This window comes from Notolepis coatsorum (genome assembly GCF_963971535.1).
Source record: "Notolepis coatsorum genome assembly, chromosome: 14".
Lineage (NCBI taxonomy): Eukaryota > Metazoa > Chordata > Actinopteri > Aulopiformes > Paralepididae > Notolepis > Notolepis coatsorum.
In genome coordinates, this window is record NC_140178.1 from 28,521,601 (window position 1) to 28,545,968 (window position 24,368).

A 24,368-nucleotide genomic window follows, 5' to 3' on the forward strand; every position below is an offset into this window, starting at 1 on the left:
TATATGATTTTTCTATTTTTTTTGTGCAAAATCAACTCTGCCTCTCTTTGTTAATTACAACAAGCAATGCTGTTTGTTATTTAAGATGAGATCAGACTCTGCACTGACAGATTTGTGTTCATTGTGCTGCTTTTATAAAGCCTCAAATGACGGCTTACAATAATATTTCATGAAAGCAAAGTGCTTTGTTTGTCTAAGATTTAAAAAGGTTTAAACTTTACAGCACTGACAAAGTTGACCAAAGTGCTGTACAAGTCCCACAACATAAAAACATTTAAAATAATAATAATACTTTATTATTATAATTTTTTTATCTCGAAGCTTCGAATTAAAAGCGAATCTCGGCCCCGAAGCTTCGAATTCCAAAAAAAAAAATCGAAGGTCAGCCCTACTGGACAGACACCAATTTGCCTACAGTGAGACCAGGAACACGGAGGATGCTATCTCCTCAGCACTCCATTCCGCCCTCTCCCACCTGGATGAGAGCAATAGCCATGTGAGAATGCTGTTCATCACTTCAGCTCATCATTCAATACCATCATCCCCTCCAAACTCATCTCCAAACTTGGTGACCTCATCGACATTAACCCCTCTGTCTGCAACTGGATACTTGACTTCCTAACTAACAGACCCAAGTTTGTTAGAATAGACAATCTCGCCTCCTCCACCCTCACCCTGAACACAGACACTGGTGTGCTGAGCCCCCTTCTCTACTCCCTCTTCACCCACGACTGCATTCCTATACATGGCACCAACACCATTATCAAGTTTGCTGATGACACAGTGGTTGGCCTCATCAAAAACAATGATGAGTCGGCCTACAGGGAGGAGGTCCAGCACCTGGACAACAACTTGGCCCTCAACACCAAGAAAACCAAGGCGCTCATCTTGGACATCAGGAAGACTAGTTCCGGCGTGCATGGCCCCATTCATATCAAAAGGGTGGAGGTCGAGCGTGTCTCCAGCTTCAGATTCCTGGGAGTCCACATCTCCAAGGACTTCTCTTGGCCCCTCAACACCTCGTCACTGGTCAAGAAGGCTCACCAGCATCTCTTCTTCCTGAGGAGACTGAGGAAAGTCTCCTCAGATTCTGGTGAATTTTTACCGGTGCACCATAGAAAGCATCCTCACCAACTGCATCACAGTCTGGTACGGCAACCGCACTGCCTCAGACTGGAAAGCACTGCAGAGGGTGGTGAAAACCACTCAAGCCATCACTGGTACATCACTCCCTGCAATTGAGTCTATTCATCACAAACGGTGTCTGAGAAAGGCATTGTCGCAGCATTGTCAAGGACACCTCTCACCCCAATCATGGACTATTTGCCCAACTCCCCTCCGGGAGACACTACAGGAACCTCTGCAGACACCTGCACATAACCCATATAACTCTGCATGATAGCATGTACAATAATGCTGTACATATATATATATAATGTGTTCTTACCGTATATACTATATCTATCCACATCTGTCTGTATCCGTCTGTACATACCTGCATATAATCCTTTCCAATATAATCCTGCTTAATTTCCATATATGTAGATACTATATCAGTATTCACAGGCATGCATACTATAGCTGTACATATGAACATATCCCTTACCTACTCTCACTAATTACACCGCTGGCCAGTATGACTACGACTACCATAGTGTCTTAGCTGTATCACTGTACATATTAATTCTACAACCCTGTACATACATCCGGGACATTTTGCAGGATACCCCTGGACAGTGGCAGAGCACCCCAAGACCACGAGAGGACAGTGGCAGAGCACCCCAAGACCACGAGAGGACAGCGGCATGACACTCCAGAACAGTAGGAGGAGGAGCTTCCACCCCCAGGCCATCGGGATGCTCAATGCCTCTAAGAGGCATGTTCGGCCCATGTCACCCCACTTCTTAGGGACCTGCACTGGCTCCCCATTGCTGCACGAATCCGCTTCAAGGCCCTTGACCTAGCATACCGTGCGGCAAAGGGAACTGCTCCCGCCTACCTCCGGTCAATGGTCTCTAACTACACACCCTCAAGACCCCTACGCTCTGCATCTTCTGGCCGCCTCAGACCTACTCCTATCCAAGCTCCGGGAGGGTCATCAAAGAGAAGTCGCCTATTCTCAGTCCTTGCCCCACAATGGTGGAATGAACTACCCACCCCAGTTAGGACAGCCGAAACACGTCCAATCTTTCGCCGTCGACTAAAGACTCACTTCTTCAACCATTATCTGAATTAAAAAAAAAAAAAAAAAAAAATCTAACCCTAACTAACCATACTGTCATGCACTTGTCCTAATAAACTAACCTACACTGTAGCACTCAACACTTTGATGAACATTGTTACTCAGCTGATAGAGTTGTGCTCTTCCTGATGGCTTGTCGTACAGAACTTGTAAGTCGCTTTGGATAAAAGCGTCAGCTAAATGACTAAATGTAAATGTAAATGTATGCAACACTAACCCAGCATCCGCGTCTAGTTTTTTACCAACCGGTTTCCAGTTCCGCGTTCGCGTTCTGCAATCTGATTGGCCACTGACGTTTCTGGTGCGATCTGATTGGCCACTGACGTTTCTGGTCATGTGACATGTGCGCCCAATCGCGTGACGCCTGTTTCTGCGCCCATTTCCGCCTCTAACAGCCTGCAAACTACCTAACGCCTAGTTTATCACTGGTTAAGCTTAGGCGACTCTTTCGAAGTTGGTTAAGGTTAGAGTTTGGAATCAGGGCTGGTGTTCCATCGCCCTGCTCTAAGACAAACTCTAACCTTAACCAACTTCGAAAGAGTGCCTAAGCTTAACCGGTGATAGAAACAGGCGTCACACGATTGGCGCAGATGTCACATGACCAGAAACGTCAGTGGCCAATCAGACCGCAGAACGCAAACGCGGAACTGGAAACCGGTTGGTAAAAAACTAGACGCAACCCATCCATCTACATTCATTGCACACACTCACTTTAAACACTCACCTTTAACATTCACTTCAGACACTTTAAAGACTTTTTAACACCACACCATATTTGATCTATTTATTGCAAAAATATTTGCATTACATCCCTACCTCGTTTTTGCATTTAAAAAAAAAGTTTGCATTTTGTACTTCATCGTTGGCATTTTTGTACTTCATTGTTTGCATTTTGTACTTCATTTAGTACTTTAGTTTGTACTTTAGTTGTATATTGTATAATTTGTATAGTGTTTCTTTTACTTTTTACTGTATGGAGCACAATCTCAGGGCGCTCATACAGAACCAAGCATTTCACTGTAATGTACACGTACCTTATACTGTATGTGACAAATAAAACAAAACTTGAAACTTGAACTTGAACACCCCTGCATGATCACAGAACACCCCGGGACCATGAGAGGGCAGCAGCAGGACACCCCAGTATCATATCACTCTAGGACAGTAACAGAACACTCCGCTATCCAACAGATCCATATCTGTATCCCTAGTCATGTCAAAACAAAAGATTAGTGCCCTAATGAATGCCTTTCAATGTCCAAATACGGAATGAACTATAACTCTGAAGAATATTTTACATTGTTGCATGTCAAACTAAGACATGTTTATATTTCCATTCAGTGAAAGTATTCTCATAAAAATTTGCTATTCGTGAAGCTGACCCGGGTAAGGACAGTTTTACCACATATACCACGGTGCTGGTGATAGGCCGTCCTGCATCGGTGACAGTCTAATTCTGACCTCATTTGGTTCTACTCTGTGTCGCCCGCTGGACTTCCTCCTCAGCAGATCTGTCTCTCCCGCCCCTCTGTTACGAGAGAAGACGAGCAGCGTCCTCTCTTCTGTCGCCCACGGCGTCCAACATTTCTGAATGACTTCACACTTCACACTTCACAGGCCTGATGGCACAGCACAAACGTGCCATCGCTCATTAATGAAGATACAAATGTGCTGAACAGGACAGGATGCAAGGCCCGTTCTGTACATGAAGTCCATCTGTGTGTGCCTTGGGGACGCCTACTCTCTGGTGTGTGCGCGTGCATGTGCGTGAGGTGCATGTGTGTGTGCGTGTGTGTGTGTGTGTGTGTGTGTGTGTGTGTGTGTGTGTGTGTGTGTGTGAAACTAAACTGAAATTTGTTTATTTGTTTGTTTATTGTTATTTGCACTTACAAACATACATTCTGGAATAAAATAAGTAAAAGAACTGAACTGAAATGATCATCTTTGCCTCTGCAGGTAAATTAAATAAGAACATGTATAATATCCACTCTAATATCAATACAACGGTACATGTTAACATTGTGGTAACGGTGTCATTGTGTGCATAGAGAAGAAAACCACTGAAATAATAACAACAACAGCAAAACCCCAATTAAAGAAAACGCAGTCATAATGCAGTCGTAATAATCTTGTTTACTTGTGCGGGTCTGTGTGTGCGCATGCCTGCAGTATGGGTGTGGGTGACGTGCAATGCATTAGCAAACACTGTTGCATGTGTGAGAATGTTTGACAGCTCCCAAGAGAGGAGGGAGCTGAACCAAGGGAGGCAGCTGGCTGTCCATCACTGAGCAGACGCCCCTCCGGCCACTAGGCTCCTCTCAGCATCCCACTGACAGGGTGATTAACACACACACACAAACACATACACACATACACAAACACATATACACAAACACATATACACACACACAAACACATATACACAAACACATATACACACACAAACACATATACACAAACACATATACACACACAACACGTATATACACACACACACACAAACACACATACACACACACAAACACACACAAACAAACACATACACACATACTAAGGCCATGGTTAGACTAGTGTATTCCTGGCGTTTTTTTATACGTTTTTGACGACGTTTGATGTCCCTATTACACAGAAATGCGTTTTTTTGGCGTTTTTTTGTGGATACGGCTGAAACGCAAAATTGTGTTTGCGTTTGGAGATACGCAAAAAAAACGAATCGACAACAGCGTGTAGTCAGCACGCTAGCCGTTGTTGCGAAAACGCCCATGCGCAGTAGATACCATCTGCGTGCCCTTCCGGTGACAACAGTGTGTGTGTTTGGGACATACAGTAGCTCCGTGTCCCAAATAGCTTCAGCTACCGAGTAGGGTCGAGCTGCAGCCTCGGAGCCTCGGTCCAGATTGGTACTTCCGCCCTGCCACAGGACTATTAGTCCTGTGACAGGGCTATGCGCTGATTGGCGGAAAGTACGGAAGTATCTCGAAGTACGTCTGACGTATCTCGAATTACGTCTGACGTTTCTCTACGTTAGCGAACATTAAACGTTGTATTCATAAAATAATATAAAATCAGCAGCATGGGGAGGGCCGGGGGGAGGGGAGGACGTACAGGTAGTAGAAGACATAGAGGTACAGGTCACATAATTATAGTACAGTGGAGAAGTAAAAATAGAATAAAAAGGCAGTGTAAACAATATACAATATTATTAACTCTAATAATAACACGCCTCGCGGGCTCATTATACGAGAGCCGTGGGTCTGCATTGTATAGAGCGGATCCCCCGGCCGTATTCAAGCGCTGGAGCGCTTTGCGATGGATCAAACTGTATTAATATAGTAGTAAATAATAGTAGTTGGCTAGTTGCGCGCTTCTGGCCACCTCCCGCAGTGCGCGCATACACACATACTGTCTGTAGCTATACAGTACGTGCAAAATTAATTGTCAAGAGCCAATCGCACAGGTTGCCTCATCTCATCTGGCTCTGCAAATAGATCTAGAGTCTGAATATCATATATAGCCTGCTGATGATCTCTCTCTCTCTCTCTCAAATCCATTCTGAGAACGGAATGCAGTGCCCGCATCGAACATTTTCTTTGCTGGAGCTTCCAGGAAGTGTATTGGCACATTCGTTCTGATTGGTTGAAATTGCCTTCATGTTTGCCACCTACTGCCACCTACTGCTTTGGCAGTGTACTACATCAGTGTGCTCGGGTGACAAAAACGAAAAAAAAACGAAAGTGACGTCGCGGCGATACGCATATGAAAACAATACGAAGATGATACGAAAGGTGTAACCGCCGCCTAACACCAACACATACACACACACAAACACACACAAACACATATACACATATACACACACACAAACACATATACAAACACATATACACACACAAACAAACACACACACACAAACACATGTACACACACAAAAACACACATCAATTTAGCATTTTCCATTTGTTTGTAAGGGTTAGGAGGATTATCTCAGTTTTCAGTAATGTTTCATTTGAGTTTTTTTCCACTTCATTAAAATCAGTTGTGTGAAAGAAGGTAGTAGTCGCAACATACCAACGTTTCAGTCTCATTCCTCAGGGTATTCAAAAGTGTTATTTTAGACTTCTAATGGCGATTCCTCTATTAAATATGTTGCAAGTACTGTACCTGTTTTAACTTAGAGTTCTACCAGTCTATATCTAATGAGACATCATCATTAGGATATTCAGTTCTGAACATTCTAATCTCAGAATATGTGAGTTCGTACTCCTGTGAGGGTTAATAATATTGGCATGCGCATGCATGCACAATTTCACACATTTTCTCTCTGCCTCAACTAGAGGTGGGCATGAGTAATCAATTACTCGAGTACTCGCCGTTCCAACTGAATTCGAGTGGTTCTTGAGGGGAAATATTTTTTATTTTATTTTTTTATATTATGTGGTTACCAAGTAAAATGCCTGTTTTTGCCACTGAAACAGAACTCTCGCTCTGAAAGCCCACAAGGCGTGAGTTGTTGCAGGAAGGCAACAGTGGAAGCCTGGGAGAGTTGGAGAGGAGTAACTTTGTTACCGCACAGTTTGTTGCGTTGGAATGCAGCTAGCTAAAACAGATAAAAACAGCGTTTGTTTGTGCATTTCCAAATTGTGCCAACAACATGTCGCCCACTTTGCACAGACTATAGATAGGCTACGGACATGCTGAAGTTGTGGCTAGCTAACTGTTGTGCTAACGTTTCCCATGACCTGCTGCAGACAGAGTCGAGGTAATGTAATTATTACAAAATTGTAACTGACTGTTTTGACTGACAATAAGCATTAAGCATAGCTGTACATTGTTATTGCTATCATGCTCTTTATGCGATTTGCACAACTCACTACTCGAGTACTACTTGAGTAATTCATGCTGAGATTCATTACTCATGCCCATCCCTAGTCTCAACTGCACATTACATACTCATACACACTCATGGACACAAGCACACACACATGTGTAAACACAGTCGCACACGCACATTTAGCATTTTCCTTTTTTCTTTTTTTTTATCAAATTTTTTTATTTATTTTTCAGAATCCCATGATACCAGTATTCATACTCACACACGTGCCATTTCAAAGAGCCTGGAGATGAAAGAGGACACAACCGCCACTAATTAAAAGCCTCCCCTCTGCTGTGGCTCTGAAGCAGCCCTCGGCAGCCACCAGCAACCAGCCCCACTTCCCTTCTCGGAGTAATCCACCCTCGACAGCCACCATCTCGGGGTAATCCACCCTCGACAGCCACCAGCCCCACTCCCCTTCTCGGGGTAATCCACCCTCGACAGCCACCAGCTCCACTCCCCTTCTCGGGGTAATCCACCCTCCGCCCTCGACAGCCACCAGCTCCACTCCCCTTCTCGGGGTAATCCACCCTCCGCCCTCGACAGCCCACCAGCCCCACTCCCCTTCTCGGGGTAATCCACCCTCCGCCCTCGACAGCCACCAGCCCCACTCCCCTTCTCGGGGTAATCCACCCTCCGCCCTCGACAGCCACCAGCCCCACTCCCCTTCTCGGGGTAATCCACCCTCCGCCCTCGACAGCCCACCAGCCCCACTCCCCTTCTCGGGGTAATCCACCCTCCGCCCTCGACAGCCACCAGCCCCACTCCCCTTCTCGGGGTAATCCACCCTCCGCCCTCGACAGCCACTAGCCCCACTCCCCTTCTCGGGGTAATCCACCCTCCGCCCTCGACAGCCACCAGCCCCACTCCCCTTCTCGGGGTAATCCACCCTCCGCCCTCGACAGCCACTAGCCCCACTCCCCTTCTCGGGGTAATCCACCCTCCGCCCTCGACAGCCACCAGCCCCACTCCCCTTCTCGGGGTAATCCACCCTCCGCCCTCGACAGCCACTAGCCCCACTCCCCTTCTCGGGGTAATCCACCCTCCGCCCTCGACAGCCCACCAGCTCCACTCCCCTTCTCGGGGTAATCAAACTGGTCACCTTTATGCCTAAATCAACATTCAAGCACTCTCTGATGAACATTCTCACTGATTCCTGCAACTGTTTCTCAACTCAGTAACATCCTCAACCCCCTGTCTGTCATGGTGCCCCTCTCACTGCTATATTGCTTGTTGTATACATATTTATATTGTAATAACATATATTGTATGTCGGAAATGCTTGATCCTGAATTCCTTTTCAGCCCCCCCCCCTCAAGAGGCGTTGTCTCTTGCCAGGCCACATTGTAAATAAGAATTTGTTCTTAATTGATTTGCCTGGTTAGATCAAGTTAAAATGATTTTTTTTTATAAAATAATCCACCCTCGGCCCCTTGGGGTAATCCACCCCTCAGCCCTTGGCTGCCCCGCCAGGCAGACCCGCTCCCCCTCTAAGGGTAATCGTGCTAGGGGGCTGTTCCCCAGAGAGCCTCTTGGAATGCCAAGCCATGTCTGCCCCACCGCGGTTCTCCTCAATGGACTCCGGCTCGTTTGTGTTCAAGTCACGGCCCAGGCTCTGTTTTCCACCGATCTCCCTTGGCGTCACGGACCTGCACCCCCCCCCCCCCCCCCCCCCCGGCTGCATTTCCCCCGGTCGTTACTGCCTCTTGTGCAGCACAGGGGAGAGATGGCAGCGGCGGGACCCGCGGAGGATTGATGCACGGGACACGGACGGTTCGGAGGGAGAGGGAGGGCCTTCCATTTATCTCTCTAGCGACGACAGCAAGAAGGGGTGTCAATCTTTGGGCCAAGTGACTCTAGGTAATGTGACAGCTGCCAAAAGTGCTGAGTAATTGAGTCTCCCTCCTGTTCTCCACATGTTTCACACACACACACACACACACACACACACACACACACACACACACACACACACACACACACACACACACACACACACACACACACACACACACACACACACACACACACACACATACACATACACACACACACACACACACACACACAAAAAGAAAGAAAGAAACATAGAAAGAAAACATTCCTGTGTTTCCTAATATGCTTCCTGTCAAACTCCTTTCGTACAAGATTTACACTTGATAATCTTGTACGTATGCCAAATCAAAATGACTTCAACCAGGTAAAAAGGTTGTTAAAAAAAACGTCCCCATCTCACATAAACAAAATGCTATGATATTTTAATTGTGCACGATTGTAAATAATCCACCTCCTCACTTCATCAGAATATCAAATGTCTGAGAAAAGTCAGGAGTAAAAAAGACAGGGTGTGTGGCTGGCCCTGTTCTGTGTCTACCCATGCTCTCCTTTCACAGCTCCCCCCTCTCTTATGCACATCTTTGCCATCTGAAAACACCTAACCAGGATGAACTGCCCTTAGAAAAAGAAATCCCAAGGGAGAGACAAATGGAATCGCCGTTGCGTGATTTACAGGTTGTGTCAGGAGAGTGTCCCTCGCGGTTTACAACCTGGATGATGGCGATTAGCCGGCTCATGACTAAATGAAGAGGGTGGCACCGTGATCCACTCTGCTCTTGTCCTCTGCGGGCATGTTCACACCGGGTCGTCTCTCAGCTACTTACACCTTCGAGTGCGACTCAGATCACTCATACCGTATGCATGGCTGATCCTTGTACAGCACTATAGCCTATAGTGGCTCTGAAGCATGAAAGGCGCGAGCTCGCACCCACGGAGCAAGTAACGTTATGCGCTGGACGCCTTGCCAGCTGTGGAAAGTTGTTTGGTTAATGTTACAAACGCTAGCAGCCCTGTGTGTCATCCTGACCCTGTTAATCGTAAGTTTCCCGGTTTGATTCCATCTCCTCCTGGCAGCGTGTCAAAGTGTCCTTGAGCAAGACACTTAACCCCTAATTGCTCCCGATGAGCAGGTTGGCAGCTTGAATGCTCCGCCGTGAACGTGTGAGTGAATGGGTGAATGTGAGGCACAAGTTGTTTAAGCGCTTTAGATAAAAGCACTATTATACATGCAGTCCATTTACCATTTGAAGGCCGTACCGGGCTGAGTATTTAGTGCTATAAGTCGCTAGAATCATGTACATGATCTGCGCATGCGTTCGACTAAAATGGCCCTCACAGAACATCCATGAGTGAGTGAGTGAGTGAGTGAGTGAGTGAGTGAGTGAGTGAGTGAGTGAGTGAGTGAGTGGCCACAATGGCAGTAGGAGTTTCATAAAGCAGCCGTGACGTCAGGTGGGTCATGTCATGTGAGGAGTCCCACAATGCAACACTGTAATGTGGACACCTTCTAGCCATTACCGTCCTGTCTTTGGCGACACTGACGTCAGCACTGCACCGGCGACTAACCAACTCGCAAGCTAGCAACATCATGGCGGTGTGTGGCAGTCCTCCTTACATCAGCAATTTCTTCCCGGTCGATGCATGATTTATATGCCCCCCCCCCCCCCCCCCCCCCACCTTGAAATGCTTGAATGTGTGGTCCATGCTCATTGCTCAACCTATTGAGGCACTAGGGCAGGAGACAGGAGGCTATAGAAGACATCCACATTACAGCCCCCCCGGCTGCGTTGCATATTGTGGACTCGTCACATGACCCACCTGACGTCACTAGGGATGCACCGATCCGATATTGGTATCGGTATCGGCCGCCGATATCAGTAAAATAGCTGGATCGGGTTTCGGTAAAAAAAAAAAAATCTGATTTATAATAAATAAAATAATAAATAACCATTCAGTACATTTATATCTATGTGTTAATTTGTTACATTTAGTTTCACTAAATTAGGAAAGTAATGTTTAAGTCAAGCCTGATGTTGCCTTGCACAAAAGAATGATCCCAGTCTCTCCACATAGTGACAGTGAGGCATACAGTTTATTAATTGAATGAATGAAGTTTATTTTCTGTCTTTGTTTACAACAAATCAAAAACACACTTGTGATCCTTTACAATTCTTAAAAAAATATATATTTAATATATAAAAATTGTGGATACATATTTATTTATTTTTACCTTTTTGGGAGAAAAGAAATTGGACAATCGGTATCGGATCGGTATTGGCCGATACCCAAACCCAGGTATCGGTATCGGGACTGAAAAAGTCGGATTGGTGCATCCTAGACGTCACGGCAACTTTAGGAAACTCCTGCCGGACGCATGTCTAGCCCTCAGTCCCTGCTCGCCCGGGGAACAAACAATATCCTGTGTTTGTTTCTTGCTGAACAAAATGTGTTCTCATTTCTGTGGGTATGTCTAGTGTCTAGAAAGCCAGATCCCACACAACACTGGAGAACCGGTTCAGTGGAATTGCAATTTGAGTTTTGCTGGACTAGCATGTTGTTCAATTACCTGGGCCATTGACCATCAGGGAGAGAGAGGGAGAGAGAGAGGGAGAGGGAGAGGCAGAGAGAGAGGGAGAGAGAAACAGAGAGTGAGAGAAACAGAGAGAGAGGAGAAACAGAGAGAGAGAGAGAGAGATAGAGAGAGACAGAGACAGGAGACAGAGAGAGAGACAGAGACAGAGAGAGAGAGGAGAGAGAGGAGAGAGAGAGAGAGAAGAGAGAGAGAGAGAGAGAAACAGAGAGAGAGAGAAACAGAGAGAGAGAGAGAGATAGAGAGAGACAGAGACAGAGACAGAGAGAGAGACAGAGACAGAGACAGAGACAGAAGAGAGAGAGAGAGAGGAGAGGAGGAGAGAGAGAGAGAGAGAGAGAGAGAGAGAGAGAGGAGAGAGAGAGAGACAACCAGACAACAAAGTTCCCTTTATATAACAGAGGAGGTCATTTCACTACCATTAACAGTACATTTTTAATCACTTCAATATGTGTTCAAACTAAATGTCTCATATTTCTTTCTGGAGATTTTCCACTCGCAAGACAAGCTCATCACTCAAGTGTAGACTAACCGTAAACTGCTCTTACATGGGGTCAGCAGGGTTGTTTTCTGTGGTTGTCATTAGGGATGCACCGAATGGGAAATTCTTGGCCGAAACCGATACCGAAAATAGGAAACAGTTGGCCGAAAACCGAATGCCGAAAGGCAGAAAATGATTAATATAAATATATATATAATGTTTTTTTTTTTTTTTTTCAGCTACCTGATTATGGCAAAAGACATGATTATGGCAAAACTTAACTTAAATAATATTAATAATCACTATTATGGGCCCATAAAACATTTATTCAGCACTTTTGAATGCATACATTAATTCCAGACTGACTGCTGAAAGATTGTACAATTTAAACATTTTCTCTTTGCATACAACAAAATGTGCATTAAAGTCAAGTGCATTTTCTTTTCTCTGTAGGATAACTACAACAAAGTGCATTCAGAACAAAGCCAAGGTGCTTTAAAACTGCATAAAGATCTGCATAAAGACACACACACGAGAGGGAGAATAGCTTATAGCAGACTTAATTGATGTTACTGTAGTGTTACTGAGTCATAATTCACGCGGTTCTAGCCTACATGGAAGGACTGTTGTATTTACTACACATCCCGTGACTCTTAGCCGGGGATGACGTAGCTTAAGAGAGACAGGTGAAAGGAATGGAAGCGATGTTAGCTAGGTCAACGCTAACGTTAGTTAAAAAGGTTTTTAACCACGACGAGCATATAGTAATGGCAAGGATATAAAGCATGTTAAAGACGCATTTATTGGATGCGTTTGCTCGCGGAGTTTACATAGAAACAGCGCGAGTCCCAAGAAGAGTTGTCACAGGCTGTAGAATGCAGGAAGAGCTGCCAAGCTGCTCACATTTACACGTTGCACATGCTACCGTATGTCTGTAGTCGCGTTTTGATTACGTCATCACAACAACACGTTATTTGACATTCGGTGATATATTTTCGGTGCTAAAACCCTTTCGGCCGAAAGCCGAAAGTGCCATTTTTAACCATTTTCGGACCATAATTTTCGGTGGCTGAATATTCGGTCCATCCCTAGTTGTCATGACAATTTACACAACCCTCGCATAATAGGGGCTGATATTTCTCTATTGTGAGTATATTGTGAGGTGTAAATCCCAGAGTGTGTGAACTCGAAATAGTTGGATGGAAGAGCGGCGTGAGAGAAGCACCTGGACGGCCGCCGCCATCGCAGCGACACACTGGACAAATCAAGTAAGATGCCGGACACGGACTGAGCTCGACAGGACTCTGCGGCGCCGGCGTGCTTGGCAGCCCCCTCAGGGGTCTCTCAGGGGGGGCAGCCAGGCGGCCCGGGGCAGATCCTCCTCGGGGGAGTTAGTGCCAGTCTGCTGGCTAGTGTACTGCCTCCAGCTCTGAGCCCCGGGGCCCTCCGCTCACACGCGATGTTCATGGGGGCTGTGGAGCACATCAAAGCGGGGAGGCTTTGGGCTGGCGAGGCCTCCTCCCCATCTGCGAGCACTGGGGGCTTTGTGCCTCTGCTGCACGCTCAGTGGCACATCACTGGCCCGGGCATTCCCTTCCTGCCATGCTGCCATGCCCCCACCCCCTCTGTCTGTCAGTTGTGTGTGTTCTGTGTGTGATGTATCTGTCTGTCTGTCTCTAGTACCAATCTCTCTCTCTCTCTTTCTCTCTCTCTCTCTCTCTCTCTCTCTCTCTCTCTCTCTCTCTCTCTCTCTCTCTCTCTCTCTCTTTCTCATTCTCTCCAGTAGAGGATGTAAATGGTAAATAAATGGTGATGTGGATGTGAGAGAAGACAAGAAGACCAGACACAGCGACAGAGTCATTCTCTCCTCTCTCTCTCTCTCTCTCTCTCTCTCTCTCTCTCTCTCTCTCTCCAAAGCAAAAAGCATACACCCAGCCTCACACACTATACAATAATGGCCGCATGAAGAATTCCCACGGTAGTACTGTCTGATCCTCTGTGCTTGGACGCGTTTACAGTATGTGTGGGAGGTATTCATCGCTCATGTCTGTCGAGATCCATTTCGAGAGTCACTCGAGGAGGGGAGGGGCTCAGGAGGCTCAGCTGTGAGATCAGCCGGTCTCCAGAGTCACTGTCTGAGGAGTCACAGAGCCTCTATCTCCAGAGTCACTGTCTGAGGAGTCACAGAGCCTCTATCTCCTAGTGTAGTCACAGAGCCTCTATCTCCTACTGTCTGAGGAGTCACAGAGCCTCTATCTCCCACTGTCTGAGGAGTCACAGAGCCTCTATCTCCCACTGTCTGAAGAGTCACAGAGCCTCTATCTCCCATCACTGTCTGAGGAGTCACAGAGCCTCTATCTCCAATCACTGTCTGAGGAGTCACAGAGCCTATATCTCCCATCACTGTCTGAGGAGTCAGAGCCTCTATCTCCCACTGTCTGAGGAGTCACAGAGCCTCTATCTCCCATCACTGTCTGAGGAGTCACAGAGCCTCTATCTCCCACTGGCTGAGGAGTCACAGAGCCTCTACCTCCAATCACTGTCTGAGGAGTCACAGAGCCTCTATCTCCCATCACTGTCTGAGGAGTCACAGAGCCTCTATCTCCAATCACTTTCTGAAGAGTCACAGAGCCTCTATCTCCACTGTCTGAGGAGTCACAGAGCCTCTATCTCCCACTGTCTGAGGAGTCACAGAGCCTCTATCTCCCACTGTCTGAGGAGTCACAGAGCCTCTATCTCCTAGTGTCTGAGGAGTCACAGAGCCTCTATCTCTAGTGTCTGAGAGTTAGGCCTAACAAAATTAATAGTTGGTTTCAGGTTGGTTGTCAGTTTGGCCATGGGTAGGTAGGGAATTTATTTTATTTTATTTTTTTATTTTATTCTTTCCCACGGCGACTATGGATAGGGATTTCTTTATTTAATTAAAATGTTCACAACAACATGGATGCATGTACTCTGCCAGCATGTTTAATATCCATAATACTAAATGTTTGACTAAGATTTCTATGAAACTTTATTCCAAAAAAAAAAAAAAAAAAACGGATTTTTTTTTTTTTATAATTTTTTTTAAAACCCCATAAAATATATTGGGTCGCACCTAAATCGGCAGGGTCGGTCGGCAACCTGAAACCAACTATTAATTTTGTTAGGCCTTACAGAGCCTCTATCTCCTACTGTCTGAGGAGTCACAGAGCCTCTATCTCCCACTGTCGTCAGCTTGTGACTGCAACTTGTTCCTGTTTGCGGACGACTCAGCCCTGCTGGTCTCTGACAAGAACAAGTTACAGGTTGAAAAAACCCTCAGCTCGGAACTAGGCAGAATCTGCATATGGCTCGCTGATAACAAACTATCATTACACATGGGCAAAACAGAGTCCATTCTCTTCGGTTCAAATAACAAACTCAGCAAGACCGACGGCTTCTCAGTTACAGTGGGTGACAATATTGTCACAAGGAAAGATGAAATTACCTACCTGGGTTCCATCCTAGAGGCTAATCTCTCCTGTGACAAAATGGCATCCAATGTAATAAAAAAAGTCAACCAACGAACTCGATTCTTGTACCGGATCTCCTCTCTGGTAAACAAGAACACCCTGAAGACTCTGGCAGGAGCACTCATTCAGGGGTACTACGACTATGCTTGCACCTCATGGTACCAAAGCACCTCAAAGGCGCTAAAAACAAAATTACAAACATCTCAAAACAAACTGGTCAGACTACTGCTTGACCTTACTCCTAGAACCCACCTCACCCCTGCCCACTTTGACAACCTAGGATGGCTTAGAGTAGACGACAGAGTACAACAACTTGCAATGGGCCTGGTCTACAAGATACACTACACGACCAAGGTACCCATGTACATGTCAAAATACTTCCCAAAGGTCAGTGAATACCACGATCACAACACCAGAGGGAGCTCCACAAATCATGTTAAACCCAGATTCGGCTCAAATAAGGGACTAAACACGTTTCGCAATTATGCCACATCAATGTGGAACGCCCTACCCAAAGCTGTAAAGGAATGTGGATCACTACCCACTTTCAAAACCTCTCTCAAGGGACACCTACGGGAGACTGCAATTCAACACTGGCCCCTGTAAATATCCTAACCCAACCCCCTCCAATGTACAGTCATTTACCTAGTATGGTTTTGTCAATAGTTCAATGTACAATTGTGTTTGTTTGTACAGTGTCTCCTCCCCCCCCCCCTCAATGTACAGTGTTACTTGTTTATACAGTGTGCCCCCCGCCCCCCCCCCCCCCCAACCACCTCCAATGTAAATTACCCAGTATGGTTGTCAATATCCCAATGTACCCAACCCCCCCCACCCAACCTCCTCCAATGTACAGTTTCTACGTCAAATGTATATACTCCCTTTTCTTGACTCCTTCTGTATCACAAACAGTACTGTATTTGCAAATCTGGTATGTCATAAATGTATAGATGTAGCAGTACTGACTATCTGTATGTCATGTATGTCATATATGTCTATATGAATTGAAAATGGGGGACCCTGATGGAAACAAGACAAACGTCTTTCTCAGGTCTGCATCCCCTTAACAATTGTATGTATTGAGCCGTACTGTATTGTACCCATTCTGCAATCTGTTAAATAAAGTTTTCATTCATTCATTCATTCAGTCACAGAGCCTCTATCTCCCACTGTCTGAAGAGTCACAGAGCCTCTATCTCCCATCACTGTCTGAGGAGTCACAGAGCCTCTATCTCCCACTGTCTGAGGAGTCACAGAGCCTCTATCTCCCACTGTCTGAGGAGTCACAGAGCCTCTATCTCCCACTGTCTGAGGAGTCACAGAGCCTCTATCTCCCACTGTCTGAGGAGTCACAGAGCCTCTATCTCCCATCACTGTCTGAGGAGTCACAGAGCCTCTATCTCCAATCACTGTCTGAGGAGTCACAGAGCCTCTATCTCCCATCACTGTCTGAGGAGTCACAGAGCCTCTATCTCCAATCACTGTCTGAGGAGTCACAGAGCCTCTATCTCCCACTGTCTGAAGAGTCACAGAGCCTCTATCTCCCACTGTCTGAAGAGTCACAGAGCCTCTATCTCCAATCACTGTCTGAGGAGTCACAGAGCCTCTATCTCCAATCACTGTCTGAGGAGTCACAGAGCCTCTATCTCCCACTGTCTGAGGAGTCACAGAGCCTCTATCTCCCACTGTCTGAGGAGTCACATAGCCTCTATCTCCCAGTGTCTGAGGAGTCACAGAGCCTCTATCTCCCACTGTCTGAAGAGTCACAGAGCCTCTATCTCCCACTGTCTGAGGAGTCACAGAGCCTCTATCTCCCACTGTCTGAGGAGTCACAGAGCCTCTATCTCCCATCACTGTCTGAGGAGTCACAGAGCCTCTATCTCCCACTGTCTGAGGAGTCACAGAGCCTCTATCTCCCACTGTCTGAGGAGTCACAGAGCCTCTATCTCCAATCACTGTCTGAGGAGTCACAGAGCCTCTATCTCCCACTGTCTGAGGAGTCACAGAGCCTCTATCTCCCACTGTCTGAGGAGTCACAGAGCCTCTATCTCCCACTGTCTGAGGAGTCACAGAGCCTCTATCTCCTAGTGTCTGAGGAGTCACAGAGCCTCTATCTCCCACTGTCTGAGGAGTCACAGAGCCTCTATCTCCCACTGTCTGAGGAGTCACAGAGCCTCTATCTCCCACTGTCTGAGGAGTCACAGAGCCTCTATCTCCTAGTGTCTGAGGAGTCACAGAGCCTCTATCTCCCACTGTCTGAGGAGTCACAGAGCCTCTATCTCCCACTGTCTGAGGAGTCACATAGCCTCTATCTCCCACTGTCTGAAGAGTCACAGAGCCTCTATCTCCCACTGTCTGAGGAGTCACAGAGCCTCTATCTCCAATCACTGTCTGAGGAGTCACAGAGCCTCTATCTCCCACTGTCTGAGGAGTCACAGAGCCTCTATCTCCTAGTGTCTGAGGAGTCACAGAGCCTCTATCTCCCACTGTCTGAGGAGTCACAGAGCCTCTATCTCCCACTGTCTGAGGAGTCACAGAGCCTCTATCTCCCACTGTCTGAGGAGTCACAGAGCCTCTATCTCCAATCACTGTCTGAGGAGTCACAGAGCCTCTATCTCCCACTGTCTGAGGAGTCACATAGCCTCTATCTCCCACTGGCTGAGGAGTCACAGAGCCTCTATCTCCCACTGTCTGAGGAGTCACAGAGCCTCTATCTCCCACTGGCTGAGGAGTCACAGAGCCTCTATCTCCCACTGTCTGAAGAGTCACAGAGCCTCTATCTCCCACTGTCTGAGGAGTCACAGAGCCTCTATCTCCCACTGTCTGAGGAGTCACAGAGCCTCTATCTCCCATCACTGTCTGAGGAGTCACAGAGCCTCTATCTCCCACTGTCTGAGGAGTCACAGAGCCTCTATCTCCAATCACTGTCTGAGGAGTCACAGAGCCTCTATCTCCCACTGTCTGAGGAGTCACAGAGCCTCTATCTCCCACTGGCTGAGGAGTCACAGAGCCTCTATCTCCAATCACTGCCTGAGGAGTCACAGAGCCTCTATCTCCCACTGTCTGAGGAGTCACAGAGCCTCTATCTCCAATCACTGCCTGAGGAGTCACAGAGCCTCTATCTCCAATCACTGTCTGAGGAGTCACAGAGCCTCTATCTCCCACTGTCTGAGGAGTCACAGAGCCTCTATCTCCAATCACTGTCTGAGGAGTCACAGAGCCTCTATCTCCCATCACTGTCTGAGGAGTCACAGAGCCTCTATCTCCCATCACTGTCTGAGGAGTCACAGAGCCTCTATCTCCCATCACTGTCTGAGGAGTCACAGAGCCTCTATCTCCCACTGTCTGAGGAGTCACAGAGCCTCTATCTCCCACTGTCTGAGGAGTCACAGAGCCTCTATCTCCAATCACTGTCTGAGGAGTCACAGAGCCTCTATCTCCCACTGTCTGAGGAGTCACAGAGCCTCTATCTCCAATCACTGTCTGAGGAGTCACAGAGCCTCTATCTCCAATCACTGTCTGAAGAGTCACAGAGCCTCTATCTCCCACTGTCTGAGGAGTCACAGAGCCTCTATCTCCAATCACTGTCTGAAGAGTCACAGAGCCTCTATCTCCCACTGTCTGAAGAGTCACAGAGCCTCTATCTCCCACTGTCTGAGGAGTCACAGAGCCTCTATCTCCCACTGTCTGAGGAGTCACAGAGCCTCTATCTCCCACTGTCTGAGGAGTCACAGAGCCTCTATCTCCCACTGTCTGAGGAGTCACAGAGCCTCTATCTCCAATCACTGTCTGAGGAGTCACAGAGCCTCTATCTCCAATCACTGTCTGAGGAGTCACATAGCCTCTATCTCCCACTGTCTGAGGAGTCACAGAGCCTCTATCTCCCACTGACTGAGGAGTCACAGAGCCTCTATCTCCCACTGTCTGAAGAGTCACAGAGCCTCTATCTCCCACTGTCTGAGGAGTCACAGAGCCTCTATCTCCCACTGTCTGAGGAGTCACAGAGCCTCTATCTCCCACTGTCTGAGGAGTCACAGAGCCTCTATCTCCCACTGTCTGAGGAGTCACAGAGCCTCTATCTCCCACTGTCTGAGGAGTCACAGAGCCTCTATCTCCCACTGTCTGAGGAGTCACAGAGCCTCTATCTCCCATCACTGTCTGAAGAGTCACAGAGCCTCTCTCCCACTGTCTGAGGAGTCACAGAGCCTCTATCTCCAATCACTGTCTGAGGAGTCACAGAGCCTCTATCTCCAATCACTGTCTGAGGAGTCACAGAGCCTCTATCTCCCACTGTCTGAGGAGTCACAGAGCCTCTATCTCCCACTGTCTGAGGAGTCACAGAGCCTCTATCTCCCACTGTCTGAGGAGTCACAGAGCCTCTATCTCCCACTGTCTGAAGAGTCACAGAGCCTCTACCTCCCACTGTCTGAGGAGTCACAGAGCCTCTATCTCCCACTGTCTGAGGAGTCACAGAGCCTCTATCTCCCACTGTCTGAGGAGTCACAGAGCCTCTATCTCCCACTGTCTGAAGAGTCACAGAGCCTCTATCTCCCACTGTCTGAGGAGTCACAGAGCCTTTATCTCCCACTGTCTGAGGAGTCACAGAGCCTCTATCTCCCACTGTCTGAGGAGTCACAGAGCCTCTATCTCCAATCACTGTCTGAAGAGTCACAGAGCCTCTATCTCCCACTGTCTGAAGGCATCTACATGCTACAGCAACTGCAACACAACATCGACAACGCAACAGTGTTGCAGACACTCTGCCTTTATGCTTCTGCAACATCGACGCGCAGCCTATGCAACATTGTACCCCGGATGTAGCTAGGTCCCTAGATAGATGAAACTTCCCTTCTCAACCAACCCATTGATAACAAGCAGAAAAAGAAGCATCATTTATACTTCCGGTCGGGGGGTTTCAAAATAAAAGAGCGACGTCTAAAGCACCGGAAATACGTTTATTTTGTACATTATCTAACGTTAACAGGAACCTAAACTAACTTTAGGTTAGTTGTAACCTTAGTTTAGGTTCGTTTTAACGCTAGATAATGTACAAAATAAACGCATTTCCGGTACTTTAGACGTCGCTCTTTTATTTTGAAACCCCCCGACCGGAAGTATTTGTGATGCTTTTCTGCTTGTGTAACTTAGTCCGGTTCTGTGTTTGTTGGTGTCTGTAGATTGTTGGTGAACAACTAACTTTAGGTTAGTTTTAACTAGGGATGTCCGATATTATCGGCCGACCGATATTATCGGCCGATATCGGCAGTAAAATGTGATATCGGAAAATATCGGTATCGGTTTAAAAAAAGAAAAAAACAATAACAATATTTGTTATATATCCAGTGAAATTATTAGTTACCTGAAATTATTCAGTTTTTTGGGGGGGGAAACCCTGCATATATCGGTATCGGTTGATATCGGTATCGGAAATTAAGAGTTGGACAATATCGGAATATCGGTATCGGTAAAAAAGCCAATATCGAGCATCCCTAGTTTTAACGTTAGCTAGCAGCAGGGATGGACGCCTTTGTGCAAATGCAGGCAGCTACAGTCAGGCACTCGAGGTGGAAGAGCTGCTGAATTTAATCGTCAGGAGAGAGAGAGCTCGTCAAAGCCGGATATATCCCTGTGGCTGTGGTGTGGTTGTAGGCACGAAAATGCAGCTCGAACTACCTGTTATATTAAATTAATTGATTGCTGTTTAACTTGTCCGTGTCCAGTCCTTTCGGTTAGCCCCACCGTTCATTGTAAACAATGATGCATGTAATTATATTAACGTTACTGTGTTGTTGTAGCTATGTTAATAGGATAACCACCGGTTAATTCGCGATTTTCTATTGGTTTGTCATGACAAACCAATTACATAATCCAACATATGTGTAAAGAAACAACATATTCCAGTTAACGGTATATTTTTTTAATTATTCATTACGGCGAAATCAATACTTCCATTTGTATAAATTAGGTTAACTCGAGGATAGTACTCCTCCCTGCGGGACCAATATTATTCTATGACAGCCCCGCCCCCATTCGCTAACCAACCAATCACTGCTACCCAACATCAACGCAAGGTTGTTCAGATTAGATTTTGGGGAGAGTTACGCAACATCCTCACAACACACTCTACAACACCCTCTGCAACATGTTGCGTTGAAGTCGTGCTGATGTTGTGTTGCAGTTGCGTTGCAGTTGCTGTAGCATGTAGAGGCCTTGAGGAGTCACAGAGCCTCTATCTCCGACTGTCTGAGGAGTCACAGAGCCTCTATCTCCCACTGTCTGAGGAGTCACAGAGCCTCTATCTCCCACTGTCTGAAGAGTCACAGAGCCTCTATCTCCCACTGTCTGAGGAGTCACAGAGCCTCTATCTCCCACTGTCTGAAGAGTCACAGAGCCTCTATCTCCCACTGTCTGAGGAGTCACAGAGCCTCTATCTCCGACTGTCTGAGGAGTCACAGAGCCTCTATCTCCCACTGTCTGAGGAGTCACAGAGCCTCTATCTCCCACTGTCTGAAGAGTCACAGAGCCTCTATCTCCAATCACTGTCTGAAGAGTCACAGAGCCTCTATCTCCAATCACTGTCTGAGGAGTCACAGAGCCTCTATCTCCCACTGTCTGAAGAGTCACAGAGCCTCTATCTCCCACTGTCTGAAGAGTCACAGAGCCTACATCTCCCACTGTCTGAGGAGTCACAGAGCCTCTATCTCCCACTGTCTGAGGAGTCACAGAGCCTCTATCTCCCACTGTCTAAGGAGTCACAGAGCCTCTATCTCCAATCACTGTCTGAGGAGTCACAGAGCCTCTATCTCCCACTGTCTGAGGAGTCACAGAGCCTCTATCTCCCATCACTGTCTGAGGAGTCACAGAGCCTCTATCTCCCACTGTCTGAGGAGTCACAGAGCCTCTATCTCCAATCACTGTCTGAGGAGTCACAGAGCCTCTATCTCCCACTGTCTGAAGAGTCACAGAGCCTCTATCTCCCACTGTCTGAAGAGTCACAGAGCCTCGATCTCCAATCACTGTCTGAGGAGTCACAGAGCCTCTATCTCCCACTGTCTGAGGAGTCACAGAGCCTCTATCTCCAATCACTGTCTGAGGAGTCACAGAGCCTCTATCTCCCACTGTCTGAGGAGTCACAGAGCCTCTATCTCCCACTGTCTGAGGAGTCACAGAGCCTCTATCTCCCACTGTCTGAGGAGTCACAGAGCCTCTATCTCCAATCACTGTCTGAGGTGTCACAGAGCCTCTATCTCCCACTGTCTGAGGTGTCACAGAGCCTCTATCTCCAATCACTGTCTGAGGTGTCACAGAGCCTCTATCTCCCACTGTCTGAGGAGTCACAGAGCCTCTATCTCCCACTGTCTGAGGAGTCACAGAGCCTCTATCTCCCACTGTCTGAGGAGTCACAGAGCCTCTATCTCCCATCACTGCCTGAAGAGTCACAGAGCCTCTCTCTCCAATCACCCGGCCTCCACTGAATAAATCCTTAGTCAACAAAAATTCACAGGACTCTTGTGTTGACTAACCAATCATTAATCGACAAATCAGTCAAATGTTGTGGTTGATGTCGTTGTGACATTGCAAAGAAATGGAAGTATGCAGCAGGTCAACAAGCACCAAGCGATAATCTGTGTGGTGAACTGTGGCGTGTTGCCTAGCATGCATGCGTTTCAACTGACTGTCACCACTCACATGACAAATCAAGTAACCATTAGTATTGATTTTTTACACATGTGTGTGTGTGTGTGTGTGTGTGTGTGTGTGTGTGTGTGTGTGTGTGTGTGTGTGTGTGTATGCCATGGTGTGTGAGTGCGACAGCCGACAGGGACGGCTAATGAGCATCTATAAATATTGAATGGTAAAGGCACAAGTTGCATTCTGCAAGTATACAAAACAGGGGGGGGGGACAATCAGGTGATCACGTGGGGCACAGAGCACAGTTGTAGTCGACCTGACACAGACAATAGCTTCACAGCATCCCCCATTGTTCTATTATACCTAACGGTGTTGTCACATGATGCATAACACTTTATTACCACTCAGTGGCTCGTGAGAATTGAACACGCGATTTAAAAAAAAAAAAAAAAAAAAACGTGTGTAATAGAAACCCTTGCCAGGCAAAGCCCCCCATCGACCACACAATTGCACGGGTGTTAACGTAATTAGTAGCCTATAGTACATTGCACTGACTGCTTTGCAATGGAACAGTGGAGACAAGAGACACCAGCACAAAGACATGATGGGCAGGGATTTTCCATTTCAATTCATGCCAGCAGTGGCATCTGTATAGTGTGGCAGCGAATGCAAAGCCTTTTGGGAGCACTGGGTGGAAATGGCGATTATAATGTCATTGAAACGGAGGATGATGATGGTTCAGCCAAAATAATCATAAAGCATTGATTATATAGGAGCTTACCTTTCAGACTGCGCTGCATGCGAGATATGCTGCTCTCATGTCATTCGGAATACCCTTTACTCTCTTAACTAGGGAGAAAATGTCGCAGGCTCCTTTGATCTATTCTGGACTCAAACTAGACCGCCGTCTTCGCAGATTGTCGATGCTACGGTACCGCTGTACAGAACGGTCTGGAGGAGACTGGACCACTGGTGTATCTGACACACTGCCTCCCCTTGCCGTGTGTTCAGCCCTATTGTTTCTGCGCTCCACTGGCAGGCGGCGAGATCGCAAGGCCCGCCCACCGAACCCGTCGCCCAATCAGAACACAGACCGACGCAGACACACAGACCAATCAGAACACAGACCGACAAGTGAGAGGCGGGTCTATAACTCCCTCCCCCCCTCCTCTTCTCTCGAGATAAAGCTGGGAACGAGGTTACCCTCCTCTGCGCAACGA

At 47.1% G+C, this 24,368-nt stretch overlaps 1 protein-coding gene across 2 annotated transcripts in view; it reads right to left on the minus strand.

Moving 5' to 3' along the window:
• The window catches only part of unm_sa1261 (un-named sa1261), a 40,158-nt gene extending 16,060 nt beyond the window's left edge, over positions 1-24,098 (minus strand). For both annotated transcript variants that reach the window (XM_084328669.1, XM_084328668.1), the window contains exon 1: positions 23,930-24,098. The gene's annotated coding sequence lies outside the window, so the exon portion shown is untranslated. The remainder of the gene's footprint in view (positions 1-23,929) is intronic.
• Between the last annotated feature and the right edge of the window lie 270 nt (positions 24,099-24,368).